The sequence below is a fragment of the Cavia porcellus genome, unplaced genomic scaffold (assembly GCF_034190915.1).
Source record: "Cavia porcellus strain 051 isolate PalLab524CR breed Dunkin Hartley unplaced genomic scaffold, mCavPor4.1 scaffold_6, whole genome shotgun sequence".
NCBI classification, from domain to species: domain Eukaryota; kingdom Metazoa; phylum Chordata; class Mammalia; order Rodentia; family Caviidae; genus Cavia; species Cavia porcellus.
In genome coordinates, this window is record NW_026947489.1 from 8,504,734 (window position 1) to 8,523,971 (window position 19,238).

The following is a 19,238-nucleotide window of genomic DNA, read 5'->3' on the forward strand; positions in this document are numbered from 1 at the left end:
TATATTTCTATCCTTGCTGTATTAGAGGAAAAAACAAAACAAAGCAAGACAAAACAATACAAATTCCTATAAAAACATGAAATGAAAAATATAAAACCACAGTACAAGGTGATCTACAATGGTTACTGTGTTGTCTCTTGTTATCTTCAATAGAACTGTCTATATCATCAGACATAGTATAATTGAACATAACAGTACATAACAATATTAATAAAAACAAAACATTGGAGACGTTATTGGACTTCAAAAGCATGTAATAGTCAAACCAGAATGGGCATCCTAGTGACTCCTGCCATCTTCAGGGTAGTTGTCTATACTCTCAGGCTTGATACTGTCAAACATAAAAGATTTGAATAAAATCAGTCAAGACAAAACAGCGATCTAACAAACCAGATTCAAATAAGATTAGTCATAATAAGACAGTGTAAGTAATACAGGGCTTCAGATTAATGTAATAGGAAATTAAGGATGGTTACCATAGTATATCCTGCTATTTCTGGAATAGCTGTCTGTGCCCTCAAATCTAGTACAAGTAGACAGCCTGGAACAGCATAAAATCAAACTAAACAGAGTGATGAGAATAATGTGGATTCTAAATCCTGATACACACACTGTCCTCTGCATCCCTGTTTTAGACAGTTCCTCCCCTTTCACTTTCAAAGGGTGCATTGTACATTTTGGGTCTCACTAACTCCTTTAGTATTTAGATTGAGGGGCAACCCATTATTTACTTAGGTGGTTCTGAACTTTTTACCCCTGAGCTTAATCTTAGGTTGTATTGCTTTACCTATAAAAGTCTCAAGCTTTTCCTTCCTTATAGCTGAGTAGTTCTCCACTACACAAAAGTGTCATGACTTTCCAACCTATCTGCAGCTGCTGGGAGAGCTGTCCCTATTTCCCTATGGTCCCCTGTCACATAAGCATTATTTTCCCATCTTTGACTTTCAGTCCATAAACTCTTTCAGGTAGATTATTTTCCTATACAGAGCATCTCGATGGACCCCATCTCCTGATCTACTCTGCCTGTGTTTCTTTTTGTTAGTGTATCAAGGCCAACTATGTTAGAGATTACAGCCAGTCTTCTCTGCCTCATCTCTGCTATGCTATTTTTCTGCCATGGGTTGTCTACTTTTCTCCTTTATTACACTGTCTGCCCCATCCAGTGAGGCCTCTCTACCCCTGTTACTGAAATCCTGGTATTTTTTCCCTCTCTTTCTAGTCCTTCAGTATTCTTTGTAGGATCAGATTGGTGGTCACGAATTCCCTTAGTTCCTCTTTGTCATGGAAGCATCTTGTTTCTTCACTAATTTTCAGAGATAGTTTTGCAAGGTACATCAATCTGGGCTGGAAGTTATTTTCTTTCAGGACTTGGGATGCTTCACTCCAAGCTCTTCTTGATTTGATGGTCTGTGTCGAGAAGTCTGCCATGATTTTGATGGGTTTTCCTTTATAGGTGATCTGTTTCTTTTCTCTGACAGCTTTTAGTATTCTGTTCTTATATTGGATTTCTGGGATCTTGATTATTATATGCCTGGTGTAGCTCTGTTTTGGTTGTAAGTGGCTGGAGTTCTGTATGCCTCATAGATCTGAATATCATTTCCTTTTCCTGTTTGGGAAGTTTTCCTTAATTATTTCTGTGAATATCCTTTGTAGTTCCTTTGTTTGTATCCCTGCTTCTGCACTCAGATTTTTTATTCTTAAGTTATAGATCTTCTTGTCATCTTCTAGCCTTTGTATTGTTACTGCGTGTTTCTTTGTTATTTTTAAGAGATCTTTCCTTTCATGATCACACATTGCAAACCTGTCTTCAAGTTTTGATAGTCTATCCTTAGTTTCTTTCAAGCAGTTTTGCCAGCTGTCAATGGAGTTTTTAATTGCCTAGGAATCTCTTTGAATCTGCTTCATGTATTCTAGGTTTTATTTATATTCTTCATTGAACATTTCTCTCCTTTTTTGTGTGTTCCTCCATTCTTCCATCTGTGTCTTCTTGAGAGGTGCTTAGCATTTCTCTTATTTTCTTATACCTTGCTTTAGTTGAATTAGCATTTCAGGTTTGAGCTCGTCTATGATGTCATGAAGATGTCTCTTTATGTCTGCTGATGCCATGTCTGATATTGCATGTTTGCTGCCCTCAATCTCTTTTGTATTTACCTCTTCTGGATCAATATTCTCAGGGTTGGGGGCTGGGGACTTTTTCTTATTTCTTTCTCTTGTCATGTTTTTGGTTTCTTCCATACAAGTGCATAGTGGAGGTCCCAGCCCTTTTCCTTGTTGGTTATGATTCTTCTGAAGCAGGCTGGCTAGGAATGTCTGCCCTTTCCAGTTTGCTGTTGGTCATTGAGGTGCAAGCAGGGGCAGCGTATGCTGGCCCCTCCCCTCTGGGCCAGTCAACCTGTGGGGATCTTTACCATGTTAGTGTGTGCAGTGCGGATGGAATTGGTTTGGGACTTATTGGGTCCCAGCCAGGGGCATGACTCAGGCCAAGCAGATCTTACCAATTTTCTCTGGGAAGGGAGTAACTGACTGAAGTCACTGCCATTCCTTGTTCCTGCCCTTCCTGCCCAATTCCAACATGTCATCCAGTTGGTTGCCCCTTTCCTGTGGGAGGGTCTTACTCCCTGCACTCACCACGGGCTAATGCAGGTCCCTTGCCAGCTCTGTTCTCTGTTGGGCTCACTGACCTCTGACTTCAGCGTGACTTCGGATTTGGTGGGTCACAGCAGTGTGAGTTTGGGTGGCTCCGACAAGAGCACAGTGGCCGCTAATCTTAGCTGCCCAGTAGTAGCCCCAGGGCTGCATGTTTGATCTGCTCTTTTCCCTTTAGTTTCTTCCTGGGTTGAGAGGATCCATCTCCCTCTGTCCAGACCTTTCCAATACGTTTTATTCTGGCATCTGAGTCATTTCTCTCAGGGAGGCTCTATATCCTGCTGCTTACTGATCTGCCATCTTTTGCTCCTCCTATCCTGGTTCTTGACATGATGAATGATCTTTGCTGTACCCCGGACATTACTGGACATCATGCTGTGAAACCCATTTAATGTGTGTTTGTATGTTCCTTATGTTTAAACTCTCTTTCTTTTTCTGTCTGTGTGCAGGTTCAGGCAGGTGCGGCTGAGTGCTCTGCTGGAGCTCAGCAATGACACAGGTGGAAATGGAGCTCAGGCCCACACTGGTTTCTTTCCTATGGGTGTCACTTAACCATGGAGCCCTGAACAATGAGTGATCATGGTTTAAACCACCTGTTGGCAGTGACATCTTAGGGGCCAGTGGGTGGCCTGCAAGTGCTAAGGACTTCAATCCTCTGGATGCATATATTTGAATTTTTAGCTGCCATGTGAGTTTGGAAGAAGCCCTCAAGACCCAGAGATGACCCCAGTTGCTTTAACACCTGCACTGCAGCCCAGTGAGATACTGAAGCAGACAGCCCCACTAAGCAGTGCACAGAATACTCATCCACACTGTGTTATTTTTAAGCTTCTGAATTTCTAGCAATTGATTATACTGCAATAGAAAGCCAACAAACCCAGTGATGGATAATTTTGGATATCAAGTTGAGGGGTGCACAGGCAATTGTTAAAGTATACCTCTGGGTGTGACCACGAGACTGTTTCCAGAGAACATGGCCTTTGGGAAGACCACCCTGGATGAGGGTGGGACCACCCAACAGGTTATAGACCCAGATGGGACAAAAGAAGGGGAAGCGGGGGCTCATGCTCATGCATGCTCAGTCCTTCTGAGCAGTTCCGTTCCCTGCTGTCGTGACCATGTGACCATGGGGAGTGAGCAGGATCCTTCAGCCTTTGAACAAGGCCTTGTGCTCCACTCCCTCAGAGGCTTTCAGGCTCCCTCCTCAGGCTGGGTCTGCATCATCAGCCTCTTTCTCACAGCGGGCTGCCTGCTTCTTGGTGGAGCAGACGCTGTTCCCTGGCTCCCCGCACTGCAGACAGGGCTGTGGGGCTCTTCAGCCTCCTCCTGCGGGAGCCCCTCTAGAGAATCTCAGCGAGAGCACCCACTAGCAGGGCTGCGGGCAAGCACTTCTCCTAGATCGACTTCACAGGAGAACACTTCTATTCCACCTGCATCCTGAATTTGGGCGACAGCTTTTGTTTTTTCCTTTCAGCACTTGCCTTTGCTCTTGAGCGTGTAACCTGTGACCTCCCTGCCCTCCCTCTCTGTCTTCCAGCCTGTCTTTTCATCTACGACCTTTCCTTCTTTAGGCAGTGTGGCTCTTTGTGTGCAGTTTTGCATTGCAGATGCGATGGTGATTCTAGTGTTGGTTTTTTCCTTTATGGTATTTATTCCTCCTTGGGTCCTTTGAGATGCTTGAATCTGACTGTTACCCCATCTTTCTACTTTTGCAAAATTGGGAGGTCTTTAGGTACTTCTTATTCCCCATCCTCTTTCTTCTCCTTCTGTGGCTCCAGTTACGTGTATGTTAGGACAACTAAGGATGTCCTTGAATGGTGCATTTTACTTTTGTCATTTTCTCTCTTTGTGTTTGTGCTTGAATAGCTTCTGTGGACATAGTTTCAAGCATTTAGATTTATCTAAAGCTGTATTCATTCTAATTATGTGTCTGTCAAAAGAAATTGTTATGTGTAATATTATGCAGTTCATTTCTATAATTTCCATCTCTGACAAAATTCTCCATCCATCCACGCTTCCATGTATTCATAGATTAATTATAGTTTTGTCAAATTTCTTGTCCTCCTGTTTCAGCTCTCTAGGTCATCAAGTCTGTTTCTGTTCATTGCTTTATCTCTAGGTTACTTTCCCTTTTTTAAATTGTAATTTTTGGTTGAATGCTACACATATTGTATAAAACAGTACAGGCTGAGATAAATAATGCACCAGCAGATTTATCATGTGTGTTGTAACTGGATTTCAGTATGCAAGGTGGAGTCAGTCCAGTCAGGAGCTGGGTGGGTGTGGGTTTCGTCGTTAGGTTTTGCTGGGTGCCTTCAGCGCGGCGTGCAGGTTTCCTACTTACGGGATGTCACTCCCTGAGCTCAGAGTTAGAGACCGGGCTTCAGGATGCTTGTCCTCAGTCTTGCTGCTGCTTCCTCGGCCTCTTAGCAGCTTCTGTGCCGGGAGGCGCCCTGGGGTGCCCTCGCCTGTCCTTACTGGTGGGGTGTCTTTATTCATTACTCAGTGCTGGGCTTGTATGTAGAAAGGGTTCTCTGTTGTCCTGGTCCAACCTTGCTCTTAAATTCTGCACTTCAGTGTGTGTTTCCTGGCTTTCCCGCCTCTTTCTTCCCGTGGCACTACGTTGTGCTGCTGTTCTTGGACAAGGTTTTCTCGCCCACCACTCCTGGTGGCAGCCGGCCTCTGCTCGACACTGGAGTAAGACCTTTGGACCTGGTTTCTTTCTTGCTTGCTTTTTTTTTTTTTTTTTTTTTTTGTGATAGCAGGGATCAAACTCATGACCTCACCCTTGTCAGGCGTGTGCTCACGCTGCTGAGCTGAATCCCCAGCGCCTGGGTCTGGCTTCTTGTCTTTCTCCCTGAAGTGCGGGGTTTTTGTTTCTGTTCTCTTTATAGCTGCAGTGGCTCTTTCCCTGTGTCTTTGGGGCCGGAGCTACCTGCCCTTCACCCAGGGAGAAGCAGGCTTTGCTTCCATCCGTTCTCCAAAGGCAGTGGACTCTGCGGGTTCCTTGTGTACAGGAGAGAAGAGCCTGGGTAAGGGGGTGCCCTGCCTGTCCACTGGCACCTCCACATTCCCGATACGGGGAGAGGGCTCTCCAGGCTGCTGCCTGCTCCTGCTCCGCAGTGATCTTGACAGTGAGTGAAACTCCTGAAGCCTGAGTCCCTGGCTTTTCCAAACATAGCCCGGCCTCGATCAGCTTTAACCATGGCGCCCTCGCCCTGGGCCTCAGTTTCCCCTGGTGGTCTCCCACTTTAGAATTCAGCTTATTCCATTGCCCAGCAACCTCTGATCGCCTGGTAAACTGAAAAGAGTTCTAACTGTGGTTCACTGTCTGCAGTTTTGTTATTGTTCCCTGAGCCTTTCTCTACCTTACATGAGAGCGGGAAAGAAGGATTTTACAGAAAATCATGAACTCATTCTGATTTGCCCATTGACCCATCTGTCAAGGACATGGTTTGATTTTTAAATATTAAATTCTTCTACATTTGTAAAACTACTTCTAAAGAGTTTTGAAGCATGTTTGAAAGCTGTAAATGATTTTCTTTTCACATTTTGTAACCTAGTAGCCAAGGTCATTAATGAGAATCACAGTTAAACTTTTCTCTTTCGAAAAATATTTGAGTCAACACATTATCAGAAGAGTTTTCGGCCTTTCTATTTCCTTTGGAAATTCTTGAATTGTCTCATTTTAAATTTATATAAGCTCCCTGTAACCAATTAGGCAGTATCTCTCATGGATTTTAAGAGCTCTCGTAAAATGCATTTTTCTTTTGTATTAGATCCCTTTATCTCATCTAGTTAGTTGAGAGTGTGCACATAATGACAGAACATTTCTGTCATTACTTAATATTTCAGTTTTTTTTTTTGAGGTGGAGTCTCACTATGTAGTTCAGGCTAGTTTTGACTCACTATGTAGCTCAGGCTTGGTCTTGAACTCAGAGATTCTCCTGCATCAGCCTCCTAAATGCTGAGATTGCAGGCATGTGCCACCACACCCAGCCCAGTTTCTGTTTCGTGGCTCAAATCCCCCATTTTTACAGATCCTGTGGACCAGGTATTTGGATTGGGACAGCAGAACAGTTTGTCCCCGCTCCTGGGGCTGTGACTGGAAAACTCAGAAGCTGGGGCCGAAGCTCACATTAACCACATGCCTGGTGGTCCTTCTGCATCTGAGGCTGTGTGTGAACTCTCCGAGTGAGTCTGGCTTGGGCTTTGGTACGGTTCAGGTGTGATTTGTCCCTCAGGGGCTCATATTGAAAATTTGTTCCCCAAGGTGATGATGTGAAGAGATGGTTAAGACCTTTAAAAGGTGGAACCTGGTGGGAGGTGGTCAGGTTATGGAAGGTGTTGACCTTGGAAGAGCTTAAGGTAGTTCTCATGGGATCCTGAGTTCTCACCAAAGTGGCCGCTCTAAAGCAGGAAGCCTGACCCGAGTTGCTCTCTGGATTCCTATCTCAGCACGCGCCTGTCCCACCAGTGACACCATCCATCCTGAGACCCTCGTCAGAGCTGAACCAACGCCATGCTGACTGTGATGTCCTGATTGTCGCTGCTGGTGTGCGAAGCTGGTATCTCCAAGGATGGTCAGACCCGTAAGCACGCTGGGTGTGAAACAACTAATTTCAGTGTTAACAAAGTGGACTCCGCTGAGCCACCCAACCGCCAGAAGAGATACAAGGAGGTTGTTAGGGAAGTCAGCACCTACGTTACGAAATTCAGCTACAAGCCTGACATGGCAGCTTTTGTGCCGATCTCTGGCTGGAACCATGACAGCATGCTGGAGCCCAGTGCTAATATGCCTTGGTTCGAGGGAGGGAGGCCGCTCCTAAAGATGGCAATGCCCGTGGAACCACACTGCTTGAAGCTTTGGGTTGCACCCTTCCACCCACTCGCCCCACAGACAAGCCTTTGCGGCTGCCCCTCCAGGACATCTGCAGGATTGGTGGTATTGATACCGTCTCTGTGGGTCGAATGGACCCTGGTGTTCTCACCCTGGCGTGGTGGTCACCTTTGCTCCAGTCAGTGTCATAACGAAGTAAAGTCTGCTGAGTGCACTGTGAAGCTCTTCCTGGGGACACTGTGGAATTCAGTGTCAAGAATGTTTTTGCCAAAAGTGTTCATTGTGGCAGTGTTCCTGGAGACAGCAAAAATGACCCACCCGTGGAGGCAGCTGGTCTCACTGCTGAGGTGATGATCCTGAGCCGTGCTGGCCAGGTCAGTGCTGGCTCTGCCTCTGTTCTGGACTGTCACACAGCTCACATTGCTTGCAAGTTTACTGAGCTGAAAGAAAAGATTGATCCCCAGGCTGGTAAGAACCTGAGAGCTGGGCCCACATTTTTAAATCTGGTGATGCTGCCATCATTGGCCTGGTCCCAGGCAGGCCCACGTGTGTTGAGAGCTTCTCTGACCACCCACCTCTGGGTTGTTTTGCTGTTTGTGATATAGACAGGCAGTTGCTGTGGGTGTCATCAAAGCAGTGGGCAAGAAGGCCGCTGGAGCTGGCAAGGTCACCACATCTGCCCAGAAAGCCCGGAAGGCTAAAGGAATGTTACCCCTAACCCCTGCCCCCAGAGTCTTAATCAGTGGTGGAAGACCGTCTCAGGACTCTTTCTCCCAATTTGCTATTTAAGTTTATTAGCGAAAGACTGGTTAAACACATAAAACCTTCAGAAGGGAAGGAGAATGTTTTGTGGACCATTTGTGTGTGTGTGTGTGTACACGCATGTGTGTACATGCATGTGTGTACGTGCATGTGTGTGTCGCAGTTTTTAAATTATTAGTTTTTAAAATCAACATCTTTCAATGGAAACAACTTGACTAAAAATCTGTCACAATTTTGAGACCTATGAAAATAAAGTTTAATGAGGAAAAAACCCCAATTCATATATTGATGGTGTTCATAGCTGGGACCTTTGAGAAATAATTAGACGAGACGAGGTCATGAGGCTGGGGTCACCTACTATGCCGGAGGCTTAAACACAAGACCAAGAGAGACTGGGCCGGATGCTTGCTGTGTCTCGCCGTGTGTGGCCCCAGCCATGCAGCAGATGATACTCTCAGACTTTGCAGTCTCCTCACCTGTGATCCTGGCAAACCTGCATTCTGCTCTAATTACCCTGTCTCTTGTATTCAGATCTAGCACAGAAAACAGACTGAGACATCTTTCACCCCAAAAGGTAGGATTCTTTAGCCTCCTGTTGGAAGGAGAAACCTCATTCCTGCTGTGGCGCCGTCTGTGTGGCCATGATTTCCCATTAACGACGGGGAAGCGGGTGTGGAAGAGGGGTCCCGGGGGCCCCCGAGACAGAGCCAGCAGACAGAGCCACGGCGTGGGCTCTGCTCACTAGCCATGGCATTCGGTGCCTGAGAGCACAGACATGTCCCTCCTCTAAGCTCCCGTCCTCTCCCAGTCCCCCGGCCCTCAGGCCACAGCTGTGTCCACAAGTCTGAACCGCACTTTGCCTCAGCACCCATACTTGCTCTTTGCCCTGTTCACTGTTCAAACTATGTGCCAAGAGCGTCCCTTATTTGCAAACCTGAAATGCTCCAAAATCTGAAACTTTGAGAGCTGACTTTTTTTTTTTAATAAATCCCAACCAAACCTTTTCTTTGGGCATTGGGGATTGAACTCATGACTTTGTGCTTGCCAGGCAGGTGCTTAAGCCGCTGAGCTAAATCCCCAGCCCAAGCTGACATGATGTTCAAAAGGTGTCAGGTTTTGGAGTAGTTCACATTTTCAGATTAGCGATGCTTGGCCAGTAAAGTCTATTGCAAATATTTCAAACTCTGCAAAGCTCCCAAATCTGAAACACTTCCTGGTCCCAAGCATTTCTGATAAGGGATATTCGACCCTTACCTGTATTAACCCCCTTTTGATTGATATGCCTGCTGGGGTTTCTGGGTTTGGTTTGGTTTGGTTCAATTTTGGGGACTGGCCCAGATACAGCTCCTCAGGAACTCACCTGTGTCTTCTCTGCCTCTTTGAGTTTTCTCCATCTTATCGGCTGCAGTGGGGTCCCAGTGATGTTTGTCACCGAGCTGGGCCTTCAGGGAGGGAGAGCAAAAGGACAGACACTCCCAGAGGACACAGTGGGACTCTCAGCTCAGCTCTGACTTCTTTTCCACATGAGGGAAATAAAATACAGTTTTGTTTAAGCTGCAGGGTTTCTAGCAGTCAGAGCACCTGCCCTGGTCCTGAGGCGGCCACCGCTGGGGGAGAGGGAAACAGAGGCGTGCAGCTTCATAACAAAGGAATCCTTAGAGGAAATGAGAAATGCGGCTGAGTTTTGCTGCCGCTCAGTGACAACAGATGAAATACACTACAGTAATGAGCAGGACCCAGGGTGCCAGCTGCGACCCTGTCCCTCCATCTCCTTCACCTCTCTCCTGCAGTGTGAGAGGCACGATCGGAGGGTTGGCTTGATTGTAGGCAGGCAGTGAGATGCAGAAAAGTTGAGGCTCTAGAGCTTTCTGATACATCATTTTAGATCTGCAACCATTAAGGCCTCAGTTTCTTCATCTGTAAAATGGGGAGGAAGTGTGGAACTAACAAGAGACTTGGAGAGAATGGACCACAAGCCTTCTGAGCTGGTGGGTGAGTAATGCTGGCCCAGCTGCTGCAGACACCCGGACCTGGCAGCAGGTGGCGCGCGGGAGGCTGCATGGTGGGCAAGGACCCCAAGCCTGAGCAGAGAAGCAACTCCTGTGTCATCTTCCTGGAATATGTGGCGAGACAGTCAACTTCAGGCAGAGGCTGGGCATCCACAGGGCTGTGAGGATCCGGCCCCAGAACGCAGACTTGTGGCTGCCAGGGGCTAGGAGACCCCAGGATGCAGACCTGCTCCCCAGCTGCCCTGCAGCCCACCATCCTCGCCCCACTAACTCAGGATAGCAGGACCACAGTGCCATTGGTTGGGTGTCAGCTGAACAGGAGCACTGCAATTGATTACGAAGACGTTCACATCGGCCGTTTTGCTATAACTGATCCCCTAGGCCTCTGGGAATCACTGCGGCCACAGTCAACAGCAGTTGACCGTTAAGGGCGGATGTGCCCCCAAAGACCAGCCACCCGGCCATTTCTGGGCACACTGAATACACTGCAGTCCTATCTTTGCAGTGTTACCTAATAACCCAGCTGTCACAGGTGGGGGCCAGCATCTCCAAAGAAAAGTCAAGTTGTGTTCTGAATGGCTCAGTAAGGGATAAAAATGTTTCTGATACGAGGCTAATTTGTAAGCTAAGAGTGATTACCAGGGTGGCCTGTGTTGTTTGGAAAATGAGATCTCCCTGTTCCCTGCCAGGGCTGGATTAATGAGACGTTACTGGGTCAGCTCCCGGTTTCAGCGCCTCTGTCTATGATGGATCATCGGAGGGCGTCAGACCTGCACAGCCAGGGCCCCCGCCCTGCAATCAGCACACGCGTCTGTGTCTCTACCACTTATGACACGAAAGAGAGGGCCATCACCTGGTCCTGTGTCATCATCGTCACACAGTCCTGTGTGTGCACACGCATGTATGCCCACACACTGCCTCTTCCCTAAGTGCAAAGTTAGATTTTATGTATCTACCAGGGACCAATCAGAGAGCAGCACACACACCCTACATGTGGTCCCCAAGGCCTGGTTCGCTGTTGGATTTAGAACAATGATGAAAATTTATGAAGCAGAAAAAGGGGGCAGAGAAGGGGGAAGGGCCATTGTGGAAATCCTTTCCAGCCGACCTGTTCCTTATGGCCAACGGTCATGGCAGGAACAGTCACATCTTGAGCCAGGAAGCAGAGAGAGCTGGGAGCGTCCCTCCAGGGCGAACTGCCAAGGAGCCCATGAGAACTCACACCTAAGGACCATCCCGAGGATCCAAGGGCCTCTCACCGGGCTCCACCACCTCCTGATAGTGCTGCCTGGCAGACCAAACCTTTAATCACAGTGGACACATAGGGAACGCAAACTACACTCAAACCATAGCAGGCTTCCGGCTCTCACTGTTCTGTGTGGTGGGCTCAGCCTGGACCACCTGCTTCAGACACATCCTGCAAGCACTTCCTGTAATGTGACAGATCTCAGAGACTGTTTTCTGGTGCTACTATTTAATGGGCAAGTTGGGTTCTCTTCATCCAGCCCTGTCAGTGGACGCGTAATTTTGCAATTGTGACATGCTGGGACGAGAATCCTGTGCCCAATTCTTGGTGCACAAGTGTGACTAGACCCAAAAGAGAACCCTGAGAGTGGACCTGTATTTTGATCATTTGCTGCATCCACATTGATCCCATCAGTCAGCGTGGGTGTCCGCTGGGCACTCCATCCTCTTGTTCACTGTGTGACTTTCTGAGGTCCAGTGAAGACCCCGGAAATCAATGACCCTCACTAATTTGGTCTTAATCAGGCTGGGCAAGGCCAGTTTGTATCTGAGGAGGTCAAGGTAGGCTATTGGGAGAGAAATGCAAAAGCTGATAAACTAAAAAACTCACTCGTCCAAGTCGATGAAATCAAAGTCACAAGTGGGTCCTCCTCAGGGACAGGAGAGGAGTGGAAGGGTGCTTTAGCACCTGCATCGCCTTCATCCAGTGAGCAGGCCTTCCGGGGGGACCGTGTGCCTAGAAGCAGAGCCAGAAGCCTCGTTGCCTGGTGCAGGATCCAGGTGTGTCTGCTCCTTACCTCGGATTGCCAGAGGCTGCATGGACTTTTCTGGCTCAGGTCCACTCTTTTGGATGCAGAAAAAGTGGGCAGGCAAAAGTGAATTTAAAGCCTGTCCCTGGTCCGTACTCGGTGGCGTGGTTTCTCAACCTTCTGGCCACTAGGGGGCGCTGGGAGGAAGTGAGACCTGCTGGAATGATGCCGTCCTCAGGGGGGCGCTACCACACCTGGAAATGCGCACAGCGGGCGAAGGCTGCGTGCAGGTGACTGACTGGGCAGCCTCAGCCCTTAACAGGAAGAGACGATGGTCCTCCTGGGGTCCAGACACCAGGACACCATGATAAGCTTTTCTAGGGAGCAGGACGCAGGGGCAGAAACAGAGGACCAAGGCCAGCCCCTGAAATCAGCAGCCCCCAGTCTTGGGAAATGGGAGCAGGGTTCCCCGCAGTAGCAGTCATTTGCCCTGAGCTTAGTCGACATCAGCTGCTTATGAGGAAGCCCAATGAGCTGCCCAAGTCTGCACAGTGTGTGTAAGCACCAGGCTTGGAAAGCAAGAGGGGCCTCACCCTGCATCCGTGCCCTCCCGCTGCATACCCTGAGGTGCTGGCCAGAGCTCTCCGCCCTCCAGTTACAGCCAGGCTCCCAGCTCCTCTCTGCCACCCACAGAGGCATCCACAGCGCCCCAGGTTTATTCTCCAGCGTTAGTTTGGAAGGTCTGGCCTGTGCCTTCTCTGAATGCCAAGGTTAGGGGTGCAGTTCAGCTGGGCCCGACCAGGCTTTGGGGGCTGAGTGGCTTCCTCCCTCCTTATCAAATACTTAGCAAATACCTCCTATGTGCTAGGGCACTCAGAGTGTGACACTTAGCAGGAGATACAGTGTCACCCTGGGTGGGGGTGAGGGTAAAGGGATGCCACAGACTCTCCAGAGAGGCTCTGGCATTGGAGGATCCGAGGAGGAGTCAGTGTGGAGCTCAGAGTGGGTGAGGCTGAGCTGCGGCAGATCCACGGGACCCTGAGGACACATCCAGGGCTCCGGTGTTGCCTACAGAGCTGGTAACCAGCGATGGTGGTGGTGGCGGTGGTGGCAGTGGTGGGGTGGTGCTGGATGACCGCTGAGTTCTGCTGGATGACCTCTTTGGCTGCACTGATCACGAGTGGATGGGTTTATCCAGGGTGGTGGCAGTGATGGTGACCAGCTGGGAGTGAAAACCCAGGAGACCTGGTGAGGAGTAGGCATGGCGGCAGGAGCGGTGTCCCGGTAGCACTGAGGCTTCTGGCTGGACAGCAGAAGGGTGCTGGAGACCACGTGGCAGGTCCGAGGCAGATGTCAAGGGGTGAATGACCAGGGTCCTCGGAAGCTTTTGATGACTAAAGCTGCAGGTGTGGCTGGCATCACTTAGGGAGGGCAGGCAGGACCCAACTCACTTGCTTGCCAGTAGCTCCTGCAAACCAAGGAAACTCACCTCCCAGCCTGATCCATGAGGTATGCATCAGCCGTGCTGGGCTTCCTGTCTGGAGGGCAGAACACCCTGGCCATGCGGTGCTTGGTTAGATGTGTGATCCTGTGCACTTCCGGCAGGTGCTGTGTGTGTGTGTGTGTGTGTGTGTGTGTGAATTTATAGTCAGCCTTGTGTATCCAGACTCACCCAACTGCTGATCAAAATACAAAATAAAACTCCATCTGTGCCAGACACACAGAGACCTCTTCCCTGACATTCCCTGCACGGTGCAGCCTAACTTCCATTCCCGTAGCTGTCACACTGTATCAGTATCGTGAATAAAGCAGAGAGAGCAGAGGCGATTCACAGGCCCTGGAGGTGCTTCTCAGGCCACACGCAAATCTGCCTCGTTCTCTAGGAGGGGGCGAAGCACCTGCGCATTTCAGTACCCAAAGGGCACTGTGGATCCGACCCCCCAGAGTCCTGAGCATGACTTCTATGTGTACATAGACGCACATGTAGACATTTGTACACGTGTGTAACTGTACACTTCTACCCACACAGAGATACAGTCTAGACACCTGTAGACTGTGTATATGTACCCATTGTTCTGTTCACTCTTTTTTCCTTTCTCCTCAGTAACCTCCTGTGAATGAACTCTTGTGCCTCCTTTCGTCTATCTCTCACAGATGACACCAAGAAAAGGAAATCACGGGTGCCAGGACACACCCAGTCCTGTGAGTGTGTGACTTACTGTGTTTGGTACGAGCATAGGGCACTGATTGGAGAGCCACGCTGGAGGCTCCCTGGACATCAGCCGCCATGGCCAGGGCAGTGCTGCCAGCGGGCTGGAAGCTTCTGCAGGCAGAGTGAACTTGGGATGCTCTCTCTCTCTCTCTTTTTTTTTTTTTTTTTTGTCTTTTTCCTTTTTATCAGTACTGGGGATCAAACTCACGACTGCCTGCTTGCAAGGCAGGCGCTTATGCCGCTGAGCTGAATCCCCAGCCCCTGGGATGCTCTCTTTTAGGGAGAAAGCGTAACCTGAAGGAGGGCCTGGGTCGAGGCCTGGGTGAGGCAGGAGCAGGGGCGCGTGGCTGGAGGGAGCAGGTAGAGAGACACAGAGGAGGCAGGTGAAGCTGGCCTGGTTGGGTGACTGATGGCAGGTGACAGAGTGAAAGGAGTCTTTTATGCGAAAGCCTGCTCTGGGCACTCTGTGATTTATCAGGGCGAGAGCTCTCTGAGAATGCAGGGCGGAGCTTCGCCCAAGCCTCATGGCTTGACCTGAGATGCCAACCGGCAGCATCTCAGAGCAGTGAAGCAGCAAGGGGATGTCCCCACAGAAGGTGACATCCCCAGGTCTCCACTCGGGCTCTCCAAGGCGCCCTCTGCCTCATCGGGGAATCACTGCTTTCGGCAGTTCACGTAGCACCTTGATACAAAGCCCTGTACAGCCAACATGTCTCATGTGCTGGTCCCTCCCTCAAATGTGTCTTGTTCCTCTTTGTGACAATTTGCAAAGCTGAGCACAGCTTTATCCCCTTGTTGGCACAGGCTCCAGGCAGGCAGGCAGCTGGCCGGGACCTCGATGTGGGCCCAACCTGTTCCTCTCTTGGCCAGAATCACAGGGCCATTGCCAACTGTCCTGTGCTACCCCCAAAGGTTTGGGGTGCAAGGGTAGGGGCACTGTTTTGTTTCAGGGACGGACTGGCTCCCTGGGTTTTATTTTAAAGATTCTTTAGTCCCTGGGAAAGTGGAAGAGTCATATCAAATGACGGGCCTATGTTTTGTTTTCTCTGGGGAGAAGCTGAGCTATCTGATGGCGAATCCTGTGATCAGGACCCACGGTCAGTTCTCAGGGCTGAGCTTTCCCAAGAGAATTCACACCAGGACCCCGCTGACTCTGCTTCAGCTGCAGGAGCCGAACCTCACCATGGAGGCAGATGTGAAGGAACCCTCAGGGTTCACACATGGGAGGCATCAGGACTGGAGGGGCGGGTGCTTGGTCCAAGGTCCCTCTGCCAAGCAGGAGTGCAGTCAGGGCTCTAGACCAGTGTCTCATGGTCTTTTCCAGAGGCTGCAGGTGAGATCTAAGTGACTACCACCAGGACAAGCAGTGCTCCCAATGCACAGAGCACCCAGCACCTGGCTGAAGGGTAATTAAGGCCAAGGCTGAAATGGGTGGTAACAAAACCCACAGCAGAGGATTCTTCCCTGCACCCTCTCCTTGGCCCAAGTCCCAACCAGAGCCAGCCTGACCTGACGCATGCTCAGCGTATCTGATTTGTTGTTGAAGGCCCTGGATCCCAGTGTAGGGCTGGTGCTGGCTTGTATCACTCAACAGGAGCCGACTAATAAATGTTCTGGAATTTCACGAGGCAGTCATTAAAGAAAAGCATCGTTAACAATTAATCATATGGATGTGCAATTAAATATGTGATATTAAAAACATATCCATCTAATTATTTTTACATTTGGCTTTGCTGTATTTATGCTGCAGGGGTTAGAAACGAAGTATGATTAAAACTACAGTCAAGGTTGTTGCCAGTGCCAGCGTGCTGGAGTGTCCTCCTCCACTCATCCCCTAGATCCAGTGTGGCGTCACTCTGGATTTCCTCAGAGTCAAAATGGCCATCCAGAGTACACTTTTTGAGATCAATTCATGACATCAGCCATCGTAGTGCAACTAAAGACACTCAAGAACAGAGGATTTCCAGCCTGCTTCAGAAAACAGCAAGAACCATGGGGTATGTTGGGGGGGGGGAATTAATGGTAATGTGGCTTTTACTGTAATAAATTTATTTAGTTTTTTGGTACTGGGGATTGAACTCACAATTGCATGCGTACAAGGCAGGTGCTTATGCCACTGAGCTAAATTCCAAGCCCCAAATTAAACTTTTTATTTAAAAATTAATCTCATATTTTAACCACACCTCAGACAGATACAATGGAAATATCAGACAGTAGCATCAAGTCCGCATTCTGTAATGTCACACTGGGAGACTGAAATTGGCCGTGGTGGGGATATTCACACTGAGAAAATTGGCCAGCATGAGAAATCAGGGCTTGGATTACTGTTTTGTGGATTTTCTAGGCAGTGATGGGAAATCGTTACACAGACTCAACTTAAACCTAGACCATGCATTAGGGATTTTCAATCCGCAAACATCTTTTCATGCATAATACTGTTTGTCTGAAGGTCGTGTGTGAGTATACTCATGCACATGTAATAATTTTATATTACTTGTGGTTTTATTGTCATAAGCAAAGCGGGTACTTTCATTGTAGAGCTGCTATTAGCTGTCGTGAATGGTTTGCCCTAATTTTCTTTTCTGTTTACAACTCATGTAGTTCGTCTCTGGAGATTTTCCTTGCATTGTGAAAATGCAGGAATAAAATTAAAATTACACATTAAAAAAACTAGGTCGTGTCTGGAATCATTCACAGCAATCTGGGTCTATTTGGGAGACAGACTGATACAGAGAGCCGAGCCAGGAGGGTTCCTATAAAATGGTTAACTGTAGTAAGAGAATAAGTGTAAGATAAAAGGGAGCTGGATGGTGTGTCCTGGGGGTGGGGAGTCACTTGAGCAGAAATGGAGTTATCAGGGTTTGGGCTGTGATGGAGAGGGTGTGGTTCAGCCATGCAGTGGCACAGAATTCTTTGCGTTTAATGGGATCAGAGCTGGTTTGGAGATGCTGGCTGGGCAGGGAGGAGAGCGGAGGTTGCAGAAGAAGCTGCCCCAGGTGTGGCCTCCAAGCTTCAGGTGGGCAAAGTGGTGCGGGCAGGGGCTGGTCTAAGCTGAGATGAAAATTAGACAGTCATCACCAAGGTCACAGCGGGACGGAAGTCGTGGCCTTGTGCTCCAACAAATGTCCTCAGATCTGCTGTGATGGTCCTTGGTACCGTCACACGGAAGTCTCTTCCTCTTGCAAAATTCCTCCAGCCTCCTCTACTGACAAAGTGTAACAGCATTCACTTCAAAGGAGAAATGATCCACGTGTTTTATTCTTCGTCCTAAATCCTGTATTGGAGGGGTGCTTCCAGCCAAGACGCACTGCTTAACAGTCACCATGAACGTGACCGCGTGACACAGTATGCATTTATTCCCTTCCAGGCTCGGAGATCAGAAGTTCAGAAGCAGTTTCACTGGGGGAATGAGTGCCAGGCAGGCCACTCCCTCCAGAGGCGCTGGGGAGGATTCTTCCGCCTTCCAGCCTCTGGAGAGACTTGCCTGGGCTCCTCCCCCTTTCTTCCTTGCTCAAAAGCAGGAGCTCAGCATCTTCAGTCTCTTTCTTCTTCCCCTTCGCTTGTACCAAGCATCCCTCTTCCTCCTCCTGTAAGGACATTTATGATTGCACTTGGAGCCTGATAGAATTGTGGGGGACTGGTAGTGGCTGAAAAGATACGAAGTATGAAATATAAATGACCTTTATTTTGAGAATGCGGAGAGAGACACCCCCGATCCCCTGGGGTGCAGCATCTCCCTCTGGGGTTGGTGATCTCTCCATGGAACACGTGGAGTGGAGGCACATAAGTAGCCTTGGTTTGGGGTGGAACCTAAGGGGGCATTAAGGATGCACAGGTAGCCCATTGGTCTTTGGCGCCATAGGTAAATTCCTAGGGGTGGGGGAGATGGAGCTCCTCAGCTCCACCTGAGGCTTTACCGACTACAGTGTCCTGTCTGGGCCCAAACTCTTTCATATCCCGTCTTATGATTATTATTGTGAAAAGGGGTGAAGATTTCTTTCTTTAACTGCTTCCTGCTGGAAGAGGGCGCTGTACTGGGGTCTAGGGGAGTCCACAGGATGACGGTTGATGCCCATGTAGAAGCTGGTGCCAGGTGTTTTAGCCAGGACAACTTCACTGGTGAATGCATGTATGTTAGACTGGAAAAACAAAGAGACAAGATGTTGTGAGGAGGCATGGCACTATCATATTTAAGGACCCAGGTGAGGTAGAAGGAAAGGTGCCTTTGATTTAGACATGTCATTATATCAGGACCATATTGAGGTATGATCATTTGTCACAATGAGGTAGAATTCTGAAAATTAAGTGTGGGGTTAGGAGGAGTGAAGTTATGAGAGGTGATTACTCCCCCATCTGAAAGCATAAAAGTTAAGAGGGTAGGTGGGTAAAACTTGTCTCTGGTATGGATCACGTTGGAGTCTTTAGGAAATACTGTTAAGAGTCCTGCTGTAAAAGGAATAAGAAATTAGAAACCAAATTGGATAACAGAACATGACAGCCTGAGAGTTGTGGCTTTGGGGCCTTCGTAAGGCAGAGATGAGTAGTCAACAGGATGGTTAGATCTAGGGCTGGAAGGGCATCACTTAGCCTGAGTGATGTGAAACCAGGATGGCACTCTAGCAACTGTGATCACTGTTGAGGTTGTCAAGAATATCAGGTATCGGTTGCTGTAACCTGGTTGTAGTCCTTGGAATGATTTGCTGTAACAGAACTTTAGCAAGTATACTAGCAGTCTCCCTGGTTGTGTGAAAGACTTTTATCTTGAAAAAGTATAA